Raw genomic sequence first — 27,500 nt, forward strand, 5'->3', positions numbered from 1 at the left:
TCGAGCAGAAACTGCTCTACTGAACAGCCTTCGATGTGTATCATCAAGTGACTTCATTTCGTATTCAATAAAGAACGTGATGTTACATAAGATGGTAAGCTATAAATTGTATACAACATAGTCTATCTGAGAGTTAACAATAAGATGCCGTTATTTACTATATCCACAGAAAAAAACTAATTAAACAAACACTTACGACGGAGATGTACGTAGCCTCATATAAATAACTCACACGCAGAATCCTCAAGCGATTAACGCTAATTTCTTTCATATCAAATACTTGGTCTCATGATCAACTATACTCAATTTTTTTTCCATCTGTCCACCCGCCCGTGGTGTTTGCGTATGGTAACACTGAGTCCCGGGCTTTAGATAGTTACGCTATGTGAAAGTTTTAGGTAAATAAAAGGATATCTGGGTGTACATTTGCAACTGAATAATAATTTTAATAATTTACTGTATGCGAATTACACCGTTAATATTCGAAATAGGATATTATTATAATTGTTGAATGTAAGCTGAATGTAACTATCTAAAGCCTGGGACGCAGTGTTACCATACGCAAACACCACTGGCGGGTGGACAGATGAAAAAAAAAACGAGTATAGCATCACGCCACGTCCCAGATAAATAAACTGATCCCCGTTCTTGCATTCATAATTCACAAGTGTCGAAGCGCTGACGTATTCGGGGATTTCTCCTGTGTTAACCATCTGTTAACTACATGATAACCATCTGTTGAACGCGTGTTTTACGACTTACGATACAAATCCTAGAGATTGCAGTTAAATGTCAGATTACGGTCTCCGACTACATTTACGTAAGTTACGAGATGGAATAACTTATGTCTTGTGTTGTGTTCTATGTAGAGTACATTGAAGTTCTTTTTCAATGTAGGTTAAGGGAAATATTCTTCTCCAAAGTTCCACATCAATTCTCTTTTCCAAAGAGGGTACGTTGAAATTCTCTTTTCGAAAGACGTTACAATGAAATTCTATTTTTAATAATGAAGGCAATACGGCGAATTCAATTCTCTTTCCAAAGAGGTAATGCTGAAATTCTCTTTCCAAAAGAGGTTACCTTGAAATTCTCTTTTAAATGAAGGTTACAGTGAATATCTCTTTTCCAAAGACAATAAATTGACATTCTATTTTCCAAAAAGATTAAGTTTAAACTCTCTTTTCTAAAGGGGTTACGTTGAAATTCTCTCTCGCTCGCAATGGGACATTTACACGTTCGCATCCAAGCAAATAGCACCCAGTTGAAGGGCATCTTCAGTAAGGTCATAACCATGACCAAGTGACAAGCATCTGTCCTACCTTCTCTCTCTCTCTCTCTCTCTCTCTCTCTCTTGCTCTGTCCAGTCAGATCAAAACAATACCACCTGCCGCAGACTTACTTTTTTTTATTTATTTATTTAATGGCCAACCCCCAACATGCAACTGTTCCCCGACTCCACCCTCCCCTCCCTCCCTCTACCCCTCCTGACCCTAAGCAACAACATACCGCCTACCAACCCCCGCCCCCCATCCCAATACCAAATACTTCACTTGCATTACCCCTTCAGCGCCCCCAGCTATTCCATCTACTAATCACTAAGGGTGGCCCCCCCCCCCCCGCCCCCCACAACTCCCACCCACTTTCAGCATTCCCCTCAAGGCAATTGCAGCTTCAGCAGTGATCACCAGACACGACCCTCTCATCTAATATTAGATTGGTTGGTCTACCCAAGAAATCTTGGGGCAGGACAAACTGGGCCACACAAAGACACGGAAAGTGTTATATACTATATATATATATATATATATATATATATATATATATATATACATACACATATTTGTGTGTACGTGTATATATATATATATATATATATATATATATATATATATATATATATATATATATATATATATATGAATACATGAATCTTTATCACATCACCGTGATTTATATACAAACATTCAGCTACCAATTTGTGGCTTAATGTTATGTATACGTGCATATATATATATATATATATATATATATATATATATATTATATATATGTGTGTGTATGTGTGTACTGTTATATACATGAGTCGTTGTACCACTAAACAAAACTGTGATCAAAATCTTATTAAGAATTTAACCGGGTAAAACTTTTTCATTCCAAAGAACTTTCATAAAGGATAGATGGAACCAATTTGGCCATTAAATAATGCCAGAAATAAAATAAAAAAAAATCAGGAAACACTTTGAAAGAACAGTATGTTGCCGTAAAAAACATTTTTTTTTCCGTTTTGGACAATATTCTGTTTACGTGGGTTTTTATGGTCACAAATCGGAGGCGTTCCGTCATTTGCTATCTCTGAATGACACATACAAACTATTTTTTAGACAGAAATCCTCCCTGTAATAAAATAATAATAACTAATTTAATAATATCAATAATAACTAATAATAATAATAATAATAATAAATAATAAGGGAGAAGAAAAAAAATCCACATTTATGTACAATTATTTACAGACTGAAAAGAGGAATCGACCAGATTCCTGAAAGCTTTCTGTACAGATTTATCTTTAAATATATGCATACATACATATGTTGTACCGGACCTCGGGGGATATCTGCCTTACCTTGAGACTAGTGGATTTGTTTCTCCATTTCAAGACTCATGCTACTATAAGTATCTTTTAATAATAATAATAATAATAATAATAATAATAATAATAATAATAATAATAAAATAATGATAATAATAATAATAATAATAATAATCAATTACGATTCTCTATCTTAGTGACTTCAAAATCGTTTACTGATGCAACTAGGCGTTAAAAACTTCGCGAGTTTAAGGTGGAAATGTGTCATGAAGAGTCTGCTCAGGAAATCATTTTTAAAGGAGCCACATTTTTTTAGATCCAAACAACTCATATTACCATATTCTCGACTTCAATAGTAATGCACATCTCATTCAGTCTTAATCGTGCGTCCGCGCTACAGTAAAACATGTCAGCAACTTACTGCGCACACATCACCAAGCAGGTCGGATACAAGTCAGCGATATCTCGGCAGTCTTAACTATACTCTGTTTTTTTTCATCTGTCCATCCGCCTGTGGTGTTTTTGTATGGTAACACTGCGTCCCGGGCTTTAGATAGTTACATTCAGCTTACATTCAACGATTATAATAATATTCTATTTCGAATATTAACGGTGTAATTCGCATACAGTAAATTATTAAAACACTTTTCAGTTACAAATGTACACCCAGATATCCTTTTATTTACCTAAAACTTACAATTAGCGTAACTATCTAAAGCCCGGGACGCAGTGTTACCATACAAAAACACCACAGGCGGATGGACAGATGAAAAAAAACAGAATATAGTTCTTTGTACGGTCATCCACCATTTTGCCAAAGATTACTTCTCCACTTTTAGCCGCTGATTTGTTTTCAATCTGTCTGTAATATACATGTGGTAATATACGTTTCACTGTTGTGTTGACGCACCTATTATCAGTAACAGTTGTTGGTATTTCACTATTAGAACTAAGCCTATTCTGTCAGTATTCTGGACTCCTGTTCTTTCTTTTAATTAATGGCTGTACATAGTGCAATATATACATGTTACAGTTCTTCGTCCCCATGAAATGCAAAATCAAGTTGCAGCCAACCTTGCCAAGAATCTGAAAATTCATCAGTATTGCCTTCGTTCCATGTTTCCATATTCACTACAAAAACAATTTTAAATCAAAACTTATATTTACAGAGATGATGACATTAACTTTAATTCTGCAGACCTGGCGTTCTAACACTTGGCCAATACAGATTATGCCGCATTATCCCCTTCAGTATATTATGCAGTGTAGGGGGAGGTGTATACCTATAGCTGATTATTTTCTCATTGTTACATATATGCATCCCGCAAATGTTAATTCACATGCTGACGAACCATACAGTTTCTAAGTCACAATTGATAAAACTTTAGAATTATGTGTTATTCGTCTTCGTTTGCTCCCTCCCGTTCCTCTTCTCTCGCGTTTACTATTTGGGAATAACCGCAGCAAGACGGCATGAGAGGGGAGGAAAAACTGTCGGGGTGGTGGTGTTGCGGCGGGGGGGGGGAGTAGTGTCGTTGTAAGGTGGCTTAATTGCTTGTTGCCGTGTACTCCGTTCCAGCTTAATAGGATAAATCTGGTTTTGCTTCACAGTACATCCCACGCAATTCGTGTACTACAATCTCTCTCTGTGGAAAGTTCTTTGTCCTAGCCGAGAACTCTTCAACTTTTGTAACTGGTAGTACATATGAAGAAGATTTCATAGTTTGCTACTGAATAAGCCTTAGCAGCTGCGTAATTTCTAACCGTTACCAATGATCTTACTTAAAGCCTTATTTAACGTCTTGCCAATCAAACATTCCCTATAGAGCACAGCAGAACCCGATCCCCCACCCTCTCCTCTCTCTCTCTCTCAGCAGGTAATTATACCTCATAAATTCTTTCATCCCTATATAAAGACATGAATTTCATTACAAGGAAAAGAAGGCAATTCCAACAAGAACCCTCAGTAGAGTACACCACTACCTAGGACACCTCATAACTAAATCAACTTTACCCTGTGAATATAAGATAATTATTTGGATTAAATCTTATGTATTATCTGGTCTGGAGTTAATATTTGAAAGGCTGGATGAATCATATTACTGGTGAGTTCCATTTACGACTCGGAAACAGGACGTCAAATCTTCAGTCATACACAGCGGATCGCCAATGAGTATTTCCAACACGTTTATCAAGATCTGTTTACCCCTTCCGTGGAATATCCTGCTGACGCCTCCAAGCGGTTAAAAATAGAACTCTGTTTGACCTTCGTTGGCAAAGGTAATCAGCAAGCGACAGGTATATCATACTGAATGGTATATGAAATGTAGACTGTCAAGCCAGCACCGGAGCGCTTTCGACGGATCTTTCCCAAGGGTTTTACCCCGTTATGTATCTATCTACCTTTGCAAAGGCATCTTTAGTACAAGCCCGTTGGGGATTGCAGTAAAAATATAAGCAAAAGACTTTAAATATCATAAGGATAATGATCCAAAGAAAACCCTTGGGAGTCATTATCTAGGAATGATCCCTTTCGGCCACTTAGTTGAGTTGAATATAAAATTTGGACCAAAGGCCAAGCACTGGGACCTATGAGGTCATTCGGCGCTGAAATAGAAATTGACAGTAAAAGGTTTGAAAGGTGTAACAGAAGGAAATCCGCGCAGTTACACTATGGATCAAGTGTTAGGAGAGGCTGGAAAGTAAGATGAAGAAAGAGAATATGAATGGAGGTACAGTAAGAGGAACGAAAGGGGGTTGCAGCTAGGGGCCGAAGGCACGCGATTACCATACTCAATCACTAACCACAAAGCAAAGTTCGCTGGCTAAAAGATCCTCTCCACCAGAAAATAATGTTGATTGCTGTAATCTTGACTTCTGCAACTGACAGGTAGCCACAGAGTTTTTCTAGAACAAACATCATTACCGCATATTAATTCACGATGCATCATGTAAACTTGATGCCATCAACAATCTGATCTTTCGTCGCTCGTCCCATAGGGGAGGCAGTGCCGTTAGTGCACCTCACGCGGTGCACTGTAGACAGCACTAAAGGGGGTTTAGTGTTCCTTCAGCCCTCATATGCAACCCAATTTTAGCCATTTACATGACCTCCATTCCTTCTCTTTTCTTCCATTTCGCTGTCCAGTCTGTCCAACTATTGCCTCTCAGTGCATCTACAGGGATATTTTTTTATCTTGATGTCCAATAACTCTCAACCTCCTCCTCCTCGTTTTCTTGCGCACTAAATGGTTTCAGGTGTTTTAATACTTGGCTTTAAAACCTAAATTTCATAATTCATGTTTTGTCACTCCTGGAAACCACAACGATATTCGGCCATTTCCATCACTTAAGAATTGAAAAGATAAGAGTATATTGCTCTTCATGACATTGCAAAAAATAAAGATAGGAGTATATAGCTCTTCATGACATTACAAAATATAAACAAACTGAATGCTGGTTATAGTATTTTTCAAAGCCGTTTGAACAAGAAAACAAAATCATTTATAATTCGAACAGCAAACTCAAACAAACAAAATATCCTCCCCCTCTCCTCAGTAAACAATAAACACATTTCGATCTCGAAACCCAACACCAGAATACATTTGAAGCAATCAACTCCTACGATTCTCTAAAATGGCATCCACTACAATTCTCTATGAACGAACGTCAGAAGATGATGGTCTGGAGACCATATTGTCATGACAGAATTTCTAAGGCAACACAAAAAAACTTCTTCGCACACCTGTGTGCATGAACGTCGCCTTTTTGTGTGAATGTGCGTGTGTGTGTGTGTGTGTGTGTACATCATATGCACACATCTCACTTGCATATCTTATCGAAATCAACACTGAAGTTAGGATGAAACTTAATTGTGCGTGTTCAGTCACACAAGCGTTGCCATCAACCGTCCAAGGAAACGTTAAACCGGAATGTATATCAGGGTAAAACATCCAAGCACATTTGTTTACCTTTCCTCGAGTCTGTTAGCCTTGCCAAAAAAGACAGCGATATTTGCCAAAAGATTTCTTCTATTACTTTGTTTCCTGATACGTGCTGTACTTTACGTCAGCGCACTCATAAAATATTCCGAGATTCGTAAGAGGGGAAACGCGCACATATGTATGTGTGTGTGTGTGTATGTATATATATATATATATATATATATATATATATATATATATATATATATATATATATATATATATATATATATATATAATATTATATATATATATATATATATATATATTATATATATATATATATATATATATATAATTTATAAAACAATACAATGGAATGTGCAGACTTCACTAGGGAAGAAAATTCTTTCATTTTGTGTTCTAGGTTCAGTTTTAACGCCACACAAATGCCACCTTGTGTCGAGGAGAAATGAATCTAAAACAAAGCAAGAATTTTATGTATAACATTTAGCTACAATTACGTAATGGTCTGGCGCCAGGGTCCTGCAGGGCAAAGGTCTGCACCCACCCAACACAAGCAAGATGTATTAAAGTGAAGCCGAAAATGTAAGCGCACCCGGTTTAAAAGACATTTTATTCTTTTCTTTTTATTGGCACAGTTTTCAAATTGACCACATATTCATAATCACTCCCACGAAGAGTTCAATACTTTATTCCTCCTCCCTATTTTCATTCACTAACTTTGTATATAGCAAGAGCAAATTCTAAAAATATGGAAATAATTTTACATTCAAAGAAAAATCCATTAACAATGAATTAAGCAAAAATATGAAACAAACATCAAATATATGACACCAATAAATGTCTCCTGCATCACCTTAGTCAGTGGCAAATATAAATTAAGCTTACATTTTCTTTGTTAAAAATATCGCTCTACCAAGTCTTTGGCTTTTTTTCAAGGCTGCATTTCGGATGTGTGAAAATATGTTTAGTTCTTGGTATCTCAGTTGTACATGGTATTTATTACACAATTCATTCTTGCGTTAGTTTCTCAGTTAATGAACTCCAAGTAGTATTCTTAATTACTTATCAGCTGCTTGCTGCACCATTCAGTCGGACAGTATTTCAGTTTTATAGCTTCAAGCAAACGTAAAAGTACTACATACAGGTTTAACTACTGCTGCTGGGAAAAATTTGCCGAGTTAAGGTGCTCAGTGAGATGGGATGTATAATTGACAAGGTTATCCCAAATTAATTTCCAGAAGTTATTAGAAAAAAAAAAAGCACATTTGCCTCTGTACTGACCCTTTTCTGGCAGTCAAGATTTTCTGAGCACTGTGTCGGGGCAAGTCCAAGATCTAGCATAACCCCCATTATTCATTTAAAGTGGTAGAGATTATTCATTTCAGGTTAATTAAAGAAAGGTGACCTTGCTATCTGAACGCAGCTCTGGTCATTGAATGGCTGAGGCCCTTATACTGCCCTCAGACACCTTCCTACATGTTAGGAGAGTTCTTATTTTTGTCGTCCTTGGCCCATTCCAGTTAAGTTTGTATTGAGGCGGCTTACTTCACTCAAGACATATCCTCACGGAGGGTTTCTACCACAATAGAATTTTCGTGATGTCTGAGGACTTGCCACTATATGAAAGATTCATGAATGAATGGAGATGTACTCTAATGACCTCTAAGCCTGCGAGTTTCAGAAGTTTTCAAAATCCGACCAATGATCTCCCATTGGTTCAACGTGAGTTTTTTTATATATATTTTAAGGTATCTACCATTAGAATAAGAAGAACAGAACAAAATGATATAACAAAACGAAATTGGTTGAAACAACTGCGTCAGTAAACACGATAATGCTAATTACTGCATGCAATAGAAATTCCTGTTGAGTACAATATTTCAGGCTAAAAAATATTTCGGGGAAATTATGAACGTATTAGAAGTACGCTAAGAAATTATATATATGTGTGTATATATATATATTAATATGTGTATATATATACAGTATATATATATATATATATATATATATATATATATATATATATATTATATATATATAATATATTATATCTATTATATATATATATCCTTCCCTTACGTACTTCTGCTATGTTCATAATTCTTTCCCAATAACGTGAGTTGGATTAAGCCCCTAAATGATTACATCTAGTTTCACCAATTTTATTCATCTTCATATATCCCACTAAAAAAAAAATATTTCCTTTCACCTACTTGACATAAATGAGATGATAAATCTTTCAGAATAAAACGGATATATCATATATCGTTAGAACATGGGAGAAAATCGTGAATTAACAGAACAAAATGTTTCAAAAGTAAAGATTTTAAATAACTGTTCTATTGTGTAAGATATGTTATTTTATTTAGGCAAAATGGCTGAACGGAAGTATTCTTTGTTTGGAAAAGCTGTTGAATTTCCTGTTTCAGATAAAATGCACTGTATATATGCAAGCATGTTTTAAAGCATTACAGCCAGATCCCGACACACCCACGTTTAGCGATATTTGTCTTTGATACCCATTCTGGCATCACATTCAAGCCGAATAGTTTTACTGTACTTCAGTATGTTAAAGAAGCGTAAGTTATAGATATTGCCAATCAAAAAGACTCGCCGAAGTTAGCCAAGCAATAAAATTCCTATTCTTTGAAGAAAAATGTCACTTGATATTGTAATATATTTGTTTCCATAAAAAAACCTTATTACCTTTCCAAATTTATATATATATATATATATATATATATATATATATATATATATATATATATATATATATATATATATATATATATCATATATATATCAGCAATCACAAGGTATGAAGTTACCAAATATCATTCATTTCCTACAGATAAGATATTTCTTTGATAGGTCCCCGTAAAGTAGCTTATTTCATGCTAGGATACTCTATTTGCTCAAGAGTTGTAATGAAAATAAAATAAAAGTCAACATGAGTTTTAGACAAAATAAGTAAATTCAATACTTTTAAAAAAAGGTTCCCAAAAAACAATATAACTGATGTAGAATTTTTTCCTGCAACGCGTAAACTTTTTTTAATAAAATGCCTTTCTAATGATGTATAGTTTATTGCTATCTATGCCACTCATTGAGCGGCGTTCCACATTACGTCATTTCCTGCAGGTAGGCACACAATATTCATACTTTAAAATTAGATTCAAATACTGAGCCGGCAACTTCATTTATAATTTACGAGCCAATACGATACTTTTACCTTGGCCTAATTTTTACCTACATTCATTAACATTTAGATTCATTTACTAAGCCGGTAACTTCACATTTATAATTTACGAGCCAATATGATACTTTTACCGTGACCCAATTTTTACCTACATTTATTAACATTTAGATTCATTTACTAAGCCGGTAACTTCTCATCTATAATTTACGAGCCAATACGATGCTTTTACCGTGACCCAAAGTTTACCTACAATTCCTGTATCGAAACGCTACAACACTACTACAAAAGAAAGGAAACACTACCAGTTTAAATTTCCACTGCAATTATTGAACAACAGCGAAATTTTAAAATGAAAACCTTCTTAGACAAGAGCATAACGCAGATAAAATGCTCCCTTAAAAAGGACTCATAGCCATAAATAAATTCACTCTTAGTAACGACTGCAGCGTAATTGTTATAGTAGATTCACATCAACCGTGCATTTGATGTCCAGGCCAGTCTCTTACAACGCTCCAGATTGGCTGTTGATAAGCCAATCACGGGGCTGGAAACCCTCAGTCTCTCGAGAGAGTTTACATGGGCAGGATGTACGTTCCACGTCTCCTGAGGGATACATCTATCAAAAGTATCCCTCAGGTGAGGTGGAACATACGTCCTTCTTATGTGAACACTCTAGAGAGACTGAGAGTTTCCAGCCCTGTGACTGGCTTATCAACAGCCAATCAGGAGCGTTTTAAAGGACTGGCCTAGACGTAAATTGCCCGGTTGATGTGAATCTACTATAGTAACTTTGGTTACTGAATCAATCATGCAGACATGCCGAGTTTCGTTAAATGAGACGTTACACCAATTAAAATAAATATGGACAAGATGGTTTCAATGGGAATACATTAATTGATTTCTGTGGAATTCATTCTTGAAGTACAGACAGATACGTGTGAAACTATAACTTCCCTCCAATTTCAAGTGGGCGACATACCAAAACTCTAACATATACCAGCTGAGTTTTATAATGCTTTATCATAAATTTAAACTTACAAAATAAGGAAGATAAAACATCTTTCTACATGGAGAGAGAGAATAAATATGTGATTACATAACAGGATGAATGCCCGAATAGATTATAGAAAATTAATTAGTCGCTGCAAATATGGAGCGGAAGAGAGAAAAAAAAGTCAGAACATTCATACGAACAGAAAAAAACATCACGACAATAGCACTCAGCAGTCAGGCTAATTATATATAATTATCATTCTAAATTTGGTTATTGAATTTAGGGGAGGGGTTAATCAGGTTTCAGTTTGTAAACCCTTTAGATAATTAGAATAATAATGGCCGTAAATCTCCTAGGCTTTAAAGATGTCTAGAAAAAACCACTTCATCATCGAAAGGGTAACACGCTATGAATGTTTCCATCTGTTCTTATCCAAAGACATCTTGCAAATACACAACCGAAGACGGTGAAAACACGACTGCCATCCAACTTACCAGAGGTAAAAATAAACAAACAAATAAATAATAAACAAATAAATAATGCAAGGCGCTAATTACAAAAACAACCTGCTCAAATCAACCTGAGAATATACCCTTAGCTATTTCTGACCATTTCATTTAAACTATTTATGAGCGATGTAAACACTTGTAGGTCACACGGCACCTACGAAAATGGCAGGGAGAGAGAAAGGAAGGGGGGGGGTGAAGACGCAGGTGAGGAGTTAAAAAGAGACTTGGATGTTGCATCATGTGACCGAGGGAGAAAAAGCGTCCAGAAATGTTTGACTTGAAACTAGTCCGATTTAAAATAAAAAGAAAAAAAAAAATCATTTACTTGCTGTTTATCACGTAGCTGGTGAAACTGGTTCTCAGCTGGTGAAACTGGTTCTTAGCACATGACTGAGCCAAAGCATTAATGCTAAGCATTTTCTGCATGGATAAGCATTTCCGGGCAAAAGAGTGTGCTCAGTTACCAAGAGATGCTCAAAATTACATCATAAACAGAACTTGAATAAGACTAAACTAGTTTTTTTTAAAAAACCGCCGCGGAACTACTTTTTCCCTCAGGTTAAACGTTAGCTTATTTGGTCTATTCCTCTTTCGTTCTTCAGTTTTTTTTCCTTTGTTAGTTAGCAATCATACAGCTGAATAATTCAAATTGAATGACATCTGAAGCCGTAAGTCATCAAATTTCACTAAACAAACTAAATTCATGTCTAAAACAACTTTATAAGACAAGCAAACATGCAAATTCGTGTTATTTTATCTAGTACATCCCCAGATATCCTTACAGTACTACAGCCTTTCAGAAAATATAAAAATTATTATTCAGTTAATCTTTTCATACATTCAACTGTAATGTTTCCTACTGTGGACAGACCTTAGTATAATAGGTGACTTATGCACCGCTTATTTACGTAGAAATGAATAATATTCATTGTGGATGGAAGAATCAATATTTGCTTATAGAGGATCAATTTCACTTTTAAAAGGAACTGTTCATTATTTTGAATATATGGGCATGGATAGAATCTCCTTAGAATTAACTATAAAAAAAAAGGCCAGTATCTCAGCTGTGACGAAGAAAGATTAAGATGCAGAATAGGAAAATATAGCAATATAGACCACCAAGGATAAAGAGTAAAGCCAATTTGCATATTCTCTGACATGGGCTACACACGAGCTGAATCCTTCGATTCGCATCTAACATCACCATCAACAAACTTAACTTCAAATTCAAACGCAAACACATCCCTTATCCGATTCCTTACTCAAGTTTTTCCTCATTCAGCAGATCTACGACCCCATTATATTTCTATTTCCCATTCAACTTCCCTTGGTAGCCCACGTTCATATTGGCAGCAGGGCACACAACTGCAGACGCTTAATCACGCACTCCCTTAACCCCCCCCCCCCCCCCAACAGAACTCTCCCTCAACCCCAAACATTCCGCTACAAGTAACTACAAAATAAAAATCATATTATTTAGAGAACTGGCCACCAATATCTCTCGTCGGTAGAGGCCCTGAGAATATCAGTATTTACCGAGCCTTACACTGCAGTCAGTAGCAATGCTGCAAAAGATGCAATTTTATGATGCTAAATCGGGAACATAATTTCTTTGGTTAAATAACCTCTTTCACACTTTGAAATATTATTATAATCTTGCAAATATTTCTTTTCCTGTTCTATAACATCTCCCATTAAGCAAAAGGTTTCCCATAACTTCGCTGAAAAACTCTCCGCAGGTGATACGACCCACAAATAAAAATTTGCAACCAGTGTCAGGTTTAAGTGCTAAACTTCATGGAATATTTCCATCATTTGATAATAAGCAATTTATCGTATCATCAAAATATAAGATTGGGAGGAGAATTGCAATGGCTACGGAAGCCAAGATGGACTGTCGGCGTGATATATGTGGAGATAATAAAATTAAAAAGGTGGGAAACGCTTACATATCCAGATATGTAAAAAAGCTTAACGTTGGTGATTTTGTAAAGAAAAAAAAAATTGGAAAATATGCTGTTGCAAAAACTACATTTAAGAAGCATTTGGGATGTAGGAGAGGAAGATTTGATCTGATCTGATTTATAAAAATTTGACCAGAAAGCCAACCCCTGGGGTACTTTTGGAGTGGTTGGGCAGCAAGATGGAGGAAAGGGGGCGGGAACGAACGTAAATTAGATAAAAAAAAAAAAAATGGGTGGAGCTAGAGACCGAATGCATGTAAGCGTTGCACGGCACTGTGGCCACGGTTCAACTCTGTTGATACGCCTACTGTGTAGGCGTACAAAGTGGCTAATGTTATGTTGTGGAAGGGAATAATATGCACGGTGTCTTACCCGGAACACAAATTCAAACCTATGCCTTTTTGGACTGAAAATAAGGTGATATTAACTTTCCCACTGCAATATTTCAACAAAGAAACCCACATAATTCTCTCTCTCTCTCTCTCTCTCTCTCCGAGAGAGAGAGTAAATGACTTCCCTCTTTCTCTATAAATTACATAAAGCTTTCATACCAGTGGCTTGACTGGTTTTCTCCAGTTCCTTAACCTTTTCCCATGAAAAAAAAGTAGAACAGCTATAATATTCATTCACAAAATATTTGCCAGAGTACTTATAGAGCTTACTACTGATACAAATGCTACTTTAGAAACAACTACATGACAAGAATTGAAATGGACTTACCGTTTCGTTGTTTGTGTACGCTAGATGTCTTCTCCTTTGTGAGTGAATTAATAAAGCGCATGAACCCGTCACCCTGTAAATATGCAGGAATTTTTCAGCCAATATAATACTTAACCTCATAAGTGAGCTAAATTAGCTGTTAATATTTATCTTTATTACTAAATCTAATTCTATTCATTTTGGATATATAAGGTTTTGTTACCAGTGCTGAAATGCAACTGCAGGAAGTATAACTTGATCGAAAAGATTGTCCTCCATGGCATTACCTTTATATATATATATATATATATATATATATATATATATATATATATATATATATATTATATATATATATATATATATATCTATATATACTATATATATATATATATATCTATATATATATATATATATATATATATATATATAATATATATATATATATATATATATATATATATATATATATATTAATGCGTTTTGCGTACACATATATATTGCATATATAATGCATATATAACATTTATCTTCCAAGCTCCCCTAATATAAACATCGGACAAAATATAGTTTTCAAAGGTCAATAAAGGTTTAGCAAGTAAACAATAAAAACATAACTAATAATATATATTTATAGTATCTATATTATAATAAATATATATATATACATACACATAATTATATAAATCATAATTATGTACTTGTCTACATATTCAACACACAAAAAAGTTCATTGAATTTTGGTCTTCTCGAAAATATCATTTTCCTAGGCTTTTTAATGTGTGCTATAAATGTTCCTGAGATTCCTTTCGTCAGCAAATGAGTACTTTTAAAATTAGTTGACACCATAAATTGGGGGGGGGGGGGGCACGGTGGGGAAAACGGGGTTTTTGTATAGGGAGAAACACTTAAGCAACATACCAATTCGTTAGCCGTATTGATACTTCTTAATTAGATTAAGGTGAAAATAAGGAATAAAAAAAACTGACGTACGCTAGGTCATATGCTAACGAAACGAACTTTAAAAACGTTTAAGGCAAAACATTAAGAGATAAGAAAATATCTTTACGTCCAAAATACGATGATGGTTCAAAGTAAAACTTTACCTACACACACACACACGTTTATATATATATATATATATATTATATATATATATATATATATATATATATATATATATATATATATATTAATAGTATATATAGATTTTTTAACCTAACCAACTGCAATGAAACTTAGCAAAATGAAATAGTCACCTATTACAAAAATTATTCGTTTTCTCTTCCTCGAAGTCTACTTAAAGAAAACCATAGTTATCTTATTTCTACGGGTAACATCGTCATTCAAATTATCTTTTGTAAAAATGTAATTTATTCAAATTACTAATATGATCGTCATTCAAATATCTTTGTATATTCAAATAATAAAAGGGTTTTACCATGTATCGAAAAATTGCATTACGAGAGATCTCAACCGGTTGTTAAAACATTAAATCGGTCTTATTGGTTAGTTTTTAAAAGGAAATGGGTAATGATTCAGTGTAGAATTTTATTAACACGAGTTATGATTTACCTAACCTAAATGAAAATAGTTTAAATTACTGCAAATGAATCTCCAAGTAGTGAAAAAAGGAAGTAACAAAAATGAATAATTCACAAAAAAAGTTAGGAGTGAATTTAAGATTGCTAACATGCTGTAACGAAACAAGTTTGATGAAACAAGAATTTGGGTTGTTGTACTGAAGTGGAACACAAAAGGAACAGAGAATAAAAAGGGGATCGTGTACCAATGCATGATGAAGTAGATTCTCTAATTAATGTCTTAAAACTTGGTAATAAATAGGGTAGTGGCAGTGCCTTATATTCATGGGAATGGGTTGATCAAGTCCGCAATTATATTTGTAAATGTTATTTACAGACCTTTTTATATTGTAAGCATTAGTGGTGTATATGGAATGCTTGTAATATAAATTAATAAGAGGAAATACAATTCAGTTTTCTCCACATGCATAATACTTTTTCCCCCCTGTGAAGAGTAGTATTGACTCTTTATTCACTTTTTATTACTGAAATCTTGAGAGTACAATGGATTATTTTTTCTGTTTTATGTCTGTAGTGTTACCCTTCAATCTAAGTTTCATTACAAGTACAAAGAGTTTAATCCTTTTTTTCCATTTTGTTTACACTGTGATTTATCCTGGGGGGGGGGGGGGGTGGGGGCAGGGGTTTCAGGGGAGGAAATTCCGTGAGTTGAACATGGTGGTTTTGCATAGTGATGACAGTGCATACCTACTTTCTATGACTGACCTAGATAAGCTTTGGTGTACGCTATGGGTTAATTCTAGCCTTGGCTAAGACCTGTCAAATTTTGAACAATTTCTGTCTTGCTCACAGTTAGAAAATTCAGACGTCCTTCTTTTTCTTAGTCCTTCATATGATTTATAATTGCTCATAATCCGTGGGATATAGTGGCACACCATCTTTTTCATGTCTGGTTCCCTGTAATAAACAAAGAAAAACAAGTCTATTAAGGCCAGCACTGTTGCGTTTACCCACAGTTAGCCTACGCCTAACCTATTACACAGCACAATTAGACTAGCGATACACTCATGAGTAGCATTTGACCATGGTTTTGCATTTCAATAACAATTTATTGGAAAATATTGCTTATTCTTTTATTCTACATAAGATACTACAATAGCAACCAAGCAGACACACGTGAGGAAATCTGTCTAAACATCATCATCACACTTCTTGGTTCTTTGCTTATACAGAATGATAGAAATTGAAAAACTATGCTGACTCGTATCACTTTGTCTATCTAGCAACTAAAACCAGCACAACTAAAAGAGAGATATACGTATTTAACCAATACAAACGGGCCAAGCAGTATACCAGTGCCATATCTTCAAACTCAAAAGGCTATCTCACACCTTGAAGGGGGCTAATAAGCCTAATTTGTATTTTCTGAGTTATCGAGAATATTTTCTGTAATATTATTGGGGGATTAACATCGTTACATCAATTCCAACTGAATGCAAGAACCGAGTGTAGACTTTTTTTTTTTAATATTGCTACCCTTGATATGTAAAGAACATCACTCATGTAGGCCTGTTATGAATGGTAGGCCCATATATGCATACGCAATATCTAGGCTGTGTGTAGCCTAAGTTATTGCAATTACTAATGTATTAACTAGTGTACTAACCTTCCTCAAGGAAAAAATGACCATACATATGGCGGCAGCAATGAGAAATAATGATAATGCAAGCATCTGCTTCCTAACTGGTTCCCTTTAATACAATAAGAAAAGGGGGGGGGGGGGGTGTACTTAGAGCAGCATGGTTGCTCCTACCATACTTGTACTTCCGACTAACCTATGGTTAAACAGCAGTTAGCCATGATAGGCATTTGACCACGATTGGACACTTCAATGGCAATTATTGAGGAATGTTGATTATTTTCTTATCCTGCATCTGATACTACGATTACAACCACACGCATGCACATGGACAAGTTTTTAGACAGTCATAACATTTCTTAGCCTAGTACTAGGCCTATGCTGTTACAGTATGATAAAAATGTTGACGGTCGTGAAATGTGTTCATTATATTACTAAGATAAATGCATACCTTCAACAAAATGAGAAACATATCACGACAAATGCAAAACGAGGATGGTTGAATCCACGTTTCCGCGTCTCGACACAAAGCCGGTAAGACTTGACTAGGGAGTCAGGCAGCACTGACTGGCGAGAGGCGAATGCCGAACGACACATTGCACATGTAATCATAGATATGATCAATATCGAGAAGCCACTAGTATCACCTCTCGATCTAATGAAAACCATTTCGTTTTTTATAGGTCACTAGGCTATTACCATTAATATCGACGAAGGATATCACATCAAAACTTCAATTGAGAATTATTAACGGAGTGGTGCCGAAAGGTAACTCAAAATAAGATCAATGTGCAGAAACATTGCATGTTGAAAATGAAGGTAAGTTTTTCTGGGAAAAAATGCTTAGAACCTTTTATTTAAGTACTTGAAACCTCATCAATGGAAAACGACTGTGATTACAAGGGGAATAAAGTAAAACAGGAGATCAAATGACTAAAAGTAACTGAATGATCAAAAACCGCTGATGAAACTTTGAAGCACCAAGGTTAAAAAGACAAAAGGTAGACAAAAGAATGTAGGGGGTGATCTTTTACGCATTGTATTAAACAGACATAAGTTTCATAATTCTTATAGAGTTGACCTTTGTTCAGTAATATGACTTTGAAAGTAAGTATGATATATGGTTGTATATCATATGACGCTGCACAGGGATTAACAAGACTAAAAGTTGCCAATGATTGCTAAAAAAGTTGCCAAAAGTTGCCAACCCCTTTTTCCACTAATAACCCTTGATTAATTTAGCCAAAAACATCCTTCCTTATATAAATTTTCTCTTAGTTACCTGCGCATTTGCCATAAAATGAGAGGAACTGTAATTTCACAGGGTATTATACATCGTTGTGTTGAAACTTTGTACTAATACAAATAGTAGTTTTCGATTTGCATTTATTATCCCAGTCAGGGGCGTCATTCAGGGGGGAGGGGCTGGGGGGGCATCTGTCCCCCCAAGACTCAACTTGCCCCCTCAAGCTTCAACTAGCCCCCCTCACGCCCCAAGCCCCAGTAAGTAACAACAGCTGATTTTCCATTATTCCTAACAAAATTCAAATGTGTCATCACATTAAGTTATATCTATCTATCTATTAGCTATCAGTGATGATGGGATAAATGAACAGTAGTGGGAGTCTATAGATTTTGTTGAAATACCTTTTGTGTCAATGATAGGGCTTAAGCCTTCACGTCAAATTCTTATATTTTGAGGCAATTACAGGGCTTAGGCCTACACGTCAAATTCTTATATTTTGCGGCAATGACAGGGCATAGGCCTACACGTCAAATTCTTATATTTTGAGGCAATGACAAGGCATAGGCCTTCACGTCAAATTCTTATATTTTGAGACAACGACGGGTTATGGGCCTACATGTCAATTTCTTATTGCAAATGGTTTTCTACCCGTATCTGTTGGAAATAGGGTACCTTGTTATTAATATAGTAGTTTCAAGTTGAAACTTTCAACTCCACGATATATAATGTATATGCATAAAGTGGAATGTAAACTTATAAGCAAGAGCACATACACATACATGCGTGGATGGCTAAATCTTAGGACTGTCTCAGCCTTACAGTTACACCACCTGTCGAACTGCTTTCAATGAACTACTATACTGAAAATATATTTACTAAAAGGATAAATTATATTGTGACGAGTAAATATAAGGCTGCTGTAGCGTTTCTATGAGAATGAATGCTATGGTAAGAATGCATCATAAGATACTTAACAAATTAGAAAAATGTATGACAGCTGAATGTTATGTATGAGATGATCCAAACCAGTCTGCGACTGCGAGTAGCCCATGAATAATTTGGTTTTGGGGCATTCTTATTGATCTCGATTACTTTTAATTAAAGCATCACTAAATTTCAGTTAACAAGAGTAGGCAGATAATTCTTTGCGCCGATATTTTATAAATAGGTCTATATTTATTCTGCAATGTTAGGATACCATATGAAAATTTTTCGAAGACACTACAAGCACTATAACAGCAGCAACAAAAACAAGAATAAACACAAGAACCAAAATAAAACAGTTGAATATAAGATATGCCTATAATTAAAACGTCATAAGCTGCGTAAACCAACAAAAAGGCATACGCCCTTATAGGTCTACGTCAATTTTTATGATCCTGTTATCTCGAAAGGAGATACCATACACACAGCAATAATCATAGTAATATCACTTACAATTCTATGAAATAACGCAAAATATCACAGCAACTCTCCAACACAACACAACAAACGTGGCCGTGGCGGCAAAAACGTCGTTCTTAATTCTTGATTACTCAGGTCAGAGAGGAGGTTTGACCTTTGTATTGGCAAAGAAGTTAATTTCAAACTATTCTGGCTTTCGTATGTAATTGGCATATTGAAATAATTGGTTGAGTGAGATGCTTACCCAAATTGTTCCGTAGATACTTTCATGTTTTTATAGTTTCGTTAAAAAAGAACCTTAGACGCTTCAGAATGATTCAATGCCTCTCTTAAACGCCTCTCTCTTTTCCAGGTATGTTGTTCCGAGTGCTGCAGTGTTTCATCTGGTGGGCGACACGTTGTCGTAAGTACAGATAGGGTGCATTTCGGTCCAGGGTCACTTGGCAGTCTGATGTGACCCGACTTTGTTATGTTCCTCTAAGTTCCGATTCTCTTCCATCTTTCTTTTTTACTCTTTGTCTTCTTTCTATTGGATTTTTTAATTCTTTGAGACAGAATGTAGACGCCTATGATGTATATATAGAAACAAGATTACACACACATACAAATACACACACACACACACACACACACATATATATATATATATATATATATATATATGTGTGTGTGTGTGTGTGTGTGTGTGTGTACAGTTTTGATGCTAAAATCAGCAAGAGGAACAGAGGTTTATTTATTATTAACAAGACGGGGCCCATTCATGCTCGTTCTGTTAATCGCATTGTGCTTCATTTCACCTAAGTAAGAAGTTAATGCTTTAGTTTGTCAGTTGGCTGTGAAGGTTGGCTGGCTGGTTGATTAAGGGAATTTGGGTAGGAACTTCATTCTAAGTATATATGTGATGTGTACGCAGACTATATTATATATATATATATATATATATATATATATATGTGTGTGTGTGTGTGTGTGTGTGTGTGTGTGTGTGTGTGTGTGTGTGTGTGTGCGTGTGTGGTCGTGTGTGTAAATTCACGTCTTTACACTTCCATACATACTTAAGTTACACAACACCAAAATAACCCCCCTGTTTCCAAACTTTAACAAACAGACAGACAGACATAAACATCACGACTGATATGTAGAATCTACAAGTCATTATTACCAAATACATATGAAATTGTAATAGCCACAATGCCCTCTTAACTTCTCAAATTCTAATTTTAAATTTTCTTCTTTTTTTTTTTTTTTTTTTTTTTGATACGCTTGTCACTACAAAGCCTTGAGCTCCAACTTCAAAGAGATTTGAAGAGATCATGATGTCCGGAAGCGGGAAACGAACCCGCGATGCCATAATCACAACGAGGTCACCTTGCCGACCTGACCACGAGATGGACTGAGATTTACCTAAATTACTTTTCCCCTCCAACTACTCGGGTAGAATATTAGTATCCCTTTGAATTTTTATTATTATTATTGTTCCCACTGAATATCCTAGGGTTATTTGTAGCCCATTTTCCAAACTCCCTATCCCAGCTCCTTATTTAACATTCACCCGCTTGTTGTTTTATACACAATGTTTGATTAAAGCTGCCACACTTCCACTACTATTAAAGGAGGCTCCTCCTCATTCTTTCTGTTCCGTTTTGCTGAAGAGCAGCGGTGGGTGATGTGCGTCAAAGACTTGCGTGTACTTGTGTGCGTGGTTGTGGTTATATGTCCGTCTGTCTGTCTGAGTGTGTGTGTGTATGTATGTGTACATGAGTGTGAACTAAAAACGGCTGCCTAGCTGTGTATCTGTACGTGAATACACTTTGTGTATATATATATGTATATATATGATATGTATGTATATTATTATTTATATATAATATATATACATTATATATATATATATATATACATTATATATATATATATATATAGTATATATAATACTATTATATATATAAATTATATACATATATATATATATTATATATATATATATATCTATATATATATATATCATTATATATCATATATACTTATATACAATATATATATATATCTATTTATATTGTTACGAAGTGCCAAGTATCTGGTTACCATTTATCAATTATTACCTCACCAAAAGCCAGACACCTGATTACTCTAAAGGCAACAGTGATCCCTTAACACTTACCAGTATTGCAGAAAAATCAGACTAAGTTCATCAAAACAGGTGTGAGGTAATCTTGTAAGTAATTAAATTAATCAAAGGGCATCACTCCATCAACAACTTTAAAAGTCTAAGTATTTCCCTGATTTCAGAAGTCTAAGTACTTCCCTGGTTCTAAGTCACTTCAAGAAAATTGAAGGAAAGCAAATCAATTACCACTCTATGTTTCTACCTAACATAAATCTAATCCTTAATTAAATATATCTGGTTTGGAACTTGAAATACTTCATAAAAATTTTAAATACAAATATAATCATAATTAAATATACGTTTGGAAATGAAAATACTCATAAAAATTTTCAAATACAAAAATTTATATAATCAAACTTTATAAGTGAAAACTCACAATATCAGGGAAAATTACTGTTACTTGAAAACAAAGTAAAGTTTAATTAATTCTTGAATCAAATTAAGTAAAATTAAATCAAAATTGATTTATCACAAAATTCAAAAAAAACTAATTCAATTGAAATTCAAAAGTGTTAGGCAATAATTGAAATCAGAAAATTAATTCACAAGTACTAAACAACAATAAATTTGAAAAGAATTCTAAGTAAATGCAAATTAATTCACAAGTGTTAGATTTAATTAGATGTGCAATGATAAAGCAATGAAAACAACTAAGTGAATTAAATTGTGAATGCAAATGAAAATATAAAATTAAAAGACACACTTCAACAAGAAAATGAAATAGTGCACAAACAATGGAACAATCACAAACACAAAAAATCAGCAATGTGTAAAAGTGTAAATGTTTTCACTCAAAAACATCAGTTTTTACCAAACCTTCGTAAACCACCTGTTATTAGTTATTAGTTAACCACAGTTCCTAACAATTATTAGTTAACCACACTCCCTATCCATTATTAGTTAAACACAAATCCTATCCGTTATTCGTTGCAACTAATAAAAATATAACACACTTACCTTTTTGGTATACCAACTTCTTTCTCTGCTGCAGTCTTGTCTTACACAATTTCACAAAAACCAGGCGCCGTTACGAAACAATGTTTGTTCAGATTCCACAAAAGAAACTAAATAAAACTAAATAAACTCTAAGAAATATCAAACATGAAATTCTCACAAGTTACGAGTGACCAATTTACGTTACGTTAATATAATCTCAAGGATGTCGCGGGAGAGAGAGAGAGAGAGAGCGAGAGAGAGAGAGAGATCTGACTTCCTCGAGGTCCTAAGATAGAATGTAACTGAAATTTCTTCCTTTACGGAAACTGAAACGGGCAGATATGATACAAAACATTCTTGTCACGAATGCTTCCAGTAGCTTTGAAATCTGATGCAATCTTCATAAAGAAAATGAGCAATTCCCATGTGGGACTTGACAAAGACATACGCGTACAAGACGAGTCTGTAAAAAAAAAAAAAAAGACACATACCCGATCGAAACGGAGTCTAAGCGATAATTAAGACTGACATGTTTTGATAACAACGCAAGACTCCAGCTCGCTCGCTATCACACGTGTTGACAGATTAGGGAAGCAAACGGAGATCTCTCTCTTTGTACGTTATATATATATTCTTTTACAACATTATGTAATGCGAAATCTGAACACACATTTTAAAACATCCTATTCTAAGCTATCTAGGAATCTGAAATAATGTTGCATAATCTACATGACATTTCAAAGAGGGGAAACATGCATTTTGAAAGTAGCAATATATAATAATATACACATACATATATACATATAATTATGGGCCTTTAGCGATCGCAAGCAATCTCACCCCTGGGGCATCCTCGCCAATGGAGCGTCATAGAAATGGGGGTTTATTTTAGCCATGGGATTGGACCCTTCCCCATTTCTTCTGTCCAACAGCTAGCCAAAGGAGATGGAATCTTCCACCATACCACACTGGGATCAAATATTTTGCATATATAGAAGGCATTGACTTACGGGGTACGCGCCGAGGTTTGCCCAGTGGTATATCAGTAATGGAGCCATATGCATGCATAACCCATATTTTGCATATAGCATTGCTTACGGGTTTTTTACGCACGCCAGAGTTGCCAACTACCCGTTCTACGCACGCAGAGGGTTGCACTGTGGTATATGCAAGTATTGGGAGCCATTATGCCATTGGCATAATCCATATTTTGCATATATAGAAGGCATTGAACTTACGGGTTTTTACGCCCGCCAGAGGTTGCCACAGTACTATATGCAAGTACTGGAGCCATTATGCATTGCACAACCCATAGTTTTTGCATTATATAGAAGGCATTGAACTTACAGTTTTTACGCCACGCCAGAGGTTGCCACAGTAGTATTAGCAAGTAATGGAACCATTATGCATTGCACAACCCATATTTTTGCATATATAGAATGGCATTGAACTTACGGGTTTTTTACGCCACGCCAGAGGTTGCCACAGTAGTATATGCATTAATGGAGCCCTTATGCATTGCACAACCCATATTTGCATATATAGAAGGCATTGAACTACAGGTTTTTACGCCACGCCAGAGGTTGCCACAGTATATATGGCAAGTAATGGAGCCATTATGCATTGCACAACCCATATTTTGCATATATAGGAAGGCTGTTGGAACTTAGGGGGAGGGGGGGGGGGGGGTTTTTTACGGCCACGCCAAATAAGGTTGCCCACAGTAAAGTATATTGCAACTTAATTGGAGCCCTTATGCATTGTCACAACCCGCCATATTTTGCATATATAAAGGAAGGCATTGAAACTTACGGGTTTTTTATCGTCACGCCAAGAGGTTGCCACAGTAGTATATGCAAGTAAATGGAGCCATTAATGCATTTGCATCTCCCATTATTTTGCCATATATAGGAAGCAATTGACTTACGGGTTTTTACGGCTTTTTTACGCCACGCCAAGGTTTGGCCACAGTAGTAATATGCAAGTAAATGGAAGCCCCTTATGCCATTTGCATAACCCATATTTTGCATATATGAAACGGCCATTGAACTTACGGGTTTTTAACGGGCCGGACGCCGTCAAGGAACGGTTGCCACTCAGGGGGGTGGTGCTCGGCCGCGGCCCGGGATCACAACGCCAAGAGGTTGCCACTTGTTGGTAGTCTGCCAGTTATTGGAGCCAATTATGAATTGCATAATCCATAATTTTGCATATATAGAAGGCATTGAACTTACTGGGTTTTTTTTAACGCCACGCCAGAGGTTGCCCACAGTACTAATATGGCAAAGTACTGGAGCCGTTAATGCATTGCAACAACCCATTTTTATTTTGCGTATATAGAAGGCATTGGAACTTACAGGTTTTTTACGCCACGCCAGAGGTTGCCCCACAGTAGTAATATGCAAGTAATGGAACCATTCTGCATTGGCACAACCCGTATTTGTTGCATAAATATATCATAAGGGCATTGAAACTTACGGGTTTTTTACGCCACCCGCCAGAGGTTGCCACAGTAGTATATGCAATTTAATGGAAGCCCTTATGCTTGCACAACCCAATTTATTTTGCATATATAGAAGGCATTGAACTTACGGGTTTTTACCCGCACGCCCAGGAGGTTGCCCACAGTAGTTTATATGGCAAGTAAATGGAGCCCATTATGCAATTGGCACCAACCCATTAGTTTGCATATATAGAAGGCCATTGAACTTACGGGTTTTTACGCACGACCGAAGGTTGCCACAGTAGTATATTGCAATTAATTGGAGCCCCTTATGCATTTGGCACAACCCATATTTTTGCATTATTAGAAGGCATTGAAACTTACGGGTTTTTTTTTACGCCCACGCCATAAGGTTGCCCACAGTAGTTAATGGCCAAGTAACTGGTAGCCATTTATGCCTTGCATAACCCATATTTTGCATATATATAAAGGCATTGAACTTACGGGTTTTTTACGCCACGCCAGTAGGTTTGGTTGCCCACAGTAGTAATAATGCAAGTAATGGGAGCCCTTATGCATTGCATAACCATATTTTTGCATATTATGAAAGGCATTGGAACTTACGGGTTTTTTATGCCCACGCCAAGGTTGCCACAGTAGTATATGCAAGTAATGGGAGCCATTATGCATTACATAACCCTCATATTTTGGCCATATGTAGAAGCATTGGAACTTACGGGTTTTTACGCCACGCCAGAGGGTTCCACAGTAGTCATATTACAAGTAATAGAGCCCTTATGCATTGCATACCCATATTTTGCATATATAGAAGGCATTGAACTTACGGGTTTTTACCGCCACGCCAGAGGTTGCCACAGAAGTAATATGCAAGTAATGAAGCCATTATGCATTGCATAACCCATATTTTGCATATGTAGAAGGCATTGAACTTACGGGTTTTTTACGCCACGCCAGAGGTTGCCACAGTAGTATATGCAAGTAATGGTTGCCATTATGCATTGCATAACCCCATATTTTGCATATATAGAAGGCATTGAACTTACGGGTTTTTACGCCACGCCAGAGGTTGCCACAGTAGTACATGCAAGTAATGTAGCCATTATGCATTGCATAACCCATATTTTGCATATATAGAAGGCATTGAACTTACAGGTTTTTACGCCACGCCAGAGGTTGCCACAGTGGTATATGCAAGTAATGGAGCCATTATGCATTGCATAACCCATATTTTGCATATATGAAAGGCATGAACTTGCGGGTTTTTACGCCAACGCCAAAGGTTGCCACAGTGTATATGCAAGTATTGGAGCCATTATGCATTGCATAATCCATATTTTGCATATATAGAAGGCATTGAACTTACGGGTTTTTACTCCACTCCAGAGGTTGCCACAGTACTATATGCAAGTACTGGAGCCATTATGCATTGCACAACCCATATTTTGCATATATAGAAGGCATTGAACTTACAGGTTTTTACGCCACGCCAGAGGTTGCCACAGTAGTATATGCAAGTAATGGAACCATTATGAATTGCACAACCTATATTTTGCATATATAGAAGGCATTGAACTTACGGGTTTTTACGCCACGCCAGAGGTTGCCACAGTAGTATATGCAAGTAATGGAGCCATTATGCATTGCATAACCCATATTTTGCATATATGAAAGGCATTGAACTTACAGGTTTTTACGCCACGCCAGAGGTTGCCACAGTAGTATATGCAAGTAATGGAGCCATTATGCATTGCATAACCCATATTTTGCATATAAAGAAGGCATTGAACTTACGGGTTTTTATGCCACGCCAGAGGTTGCCACAGTAGTATATGCAAGTAATGGAGCCATTATGCATTGCATAACCCATATTTTGCATATGTAGAAGGCATTGAACTTACGGGTTTTTACACCACGCCAGAGGTTGCCACAGTAGTATATGCAAGTAATGGAGCCATTATGCATTGCATAACCCATATTTTGCATATGTAGAAGGCATTGAACTTACGGGTTTTTACGCCACGCCAGAGGTTACCACAGTAGTATATGCAAGTAATGGAGCCATATGCATTGCATAACCCATATTTTGCATATATTGAAGGCATTGAACTTACGGGTTTTTACGCCACGCCAGAGGTTGCCACAGTAGTATATGCAAGTAATGGAGCCATTATGCATTGCATAACCCATATTTT

The 27,500-nt window shown here is 35.8% G+C and overlaps 1 protein-coding gene across 2 annotated transcripts in view; it reads right to left on the reverse strand.

Annotated features, from left to right (window-relative positions):
• The window catches only part of LOC135206748 (UPF0430 protein CG31712-like), a 687,024-nt gene extending 666,941 nt beyond the window's left edge, over positions 1 to 20,083 (reverse strand). Inside the window, exons 1-3 of one of the 2 annotated variants that reach the window (XM_064238232.1) lie at positions 19,986 to 20,083; positions 16,218 to 16,409; positions 13,930 to 14,002 (exon numbers count right to left, since the gene is read on the reverse strand). The gene's annotated coding sequence lies outside the window, so the exon portion shown is untranslated. Of the gene's footprint in view, positions 1 to 13,929; positions 14,003 to 16,217; positions 16,410 to 17,542; positions 17,659 to 19,985 lie in introns of those variants that run through there. The other variant, XM_064238230.1, reaches the window with a different exon arrangement.
• Between the last annotated feature and the right edge of the window lie 7,417 nt (positions 20,084 to 27,500).

This window comes from Macrobrachium nipponense, chromosome 31, assembly GCF_015104395.2.
Source record: "Macrobrachium nipponense isolate FS-2020 chromosome 31, ASM1510439v2, whole genome shotgun sequence".
In the NCBI taxonomy this organism is placed as follows: Eukaryota; Metazoa; Arthropoda; class Malacostraca; order Decapoda; family Palaemonidae; genus Macrobrachium; species Macrobrachium nipponense.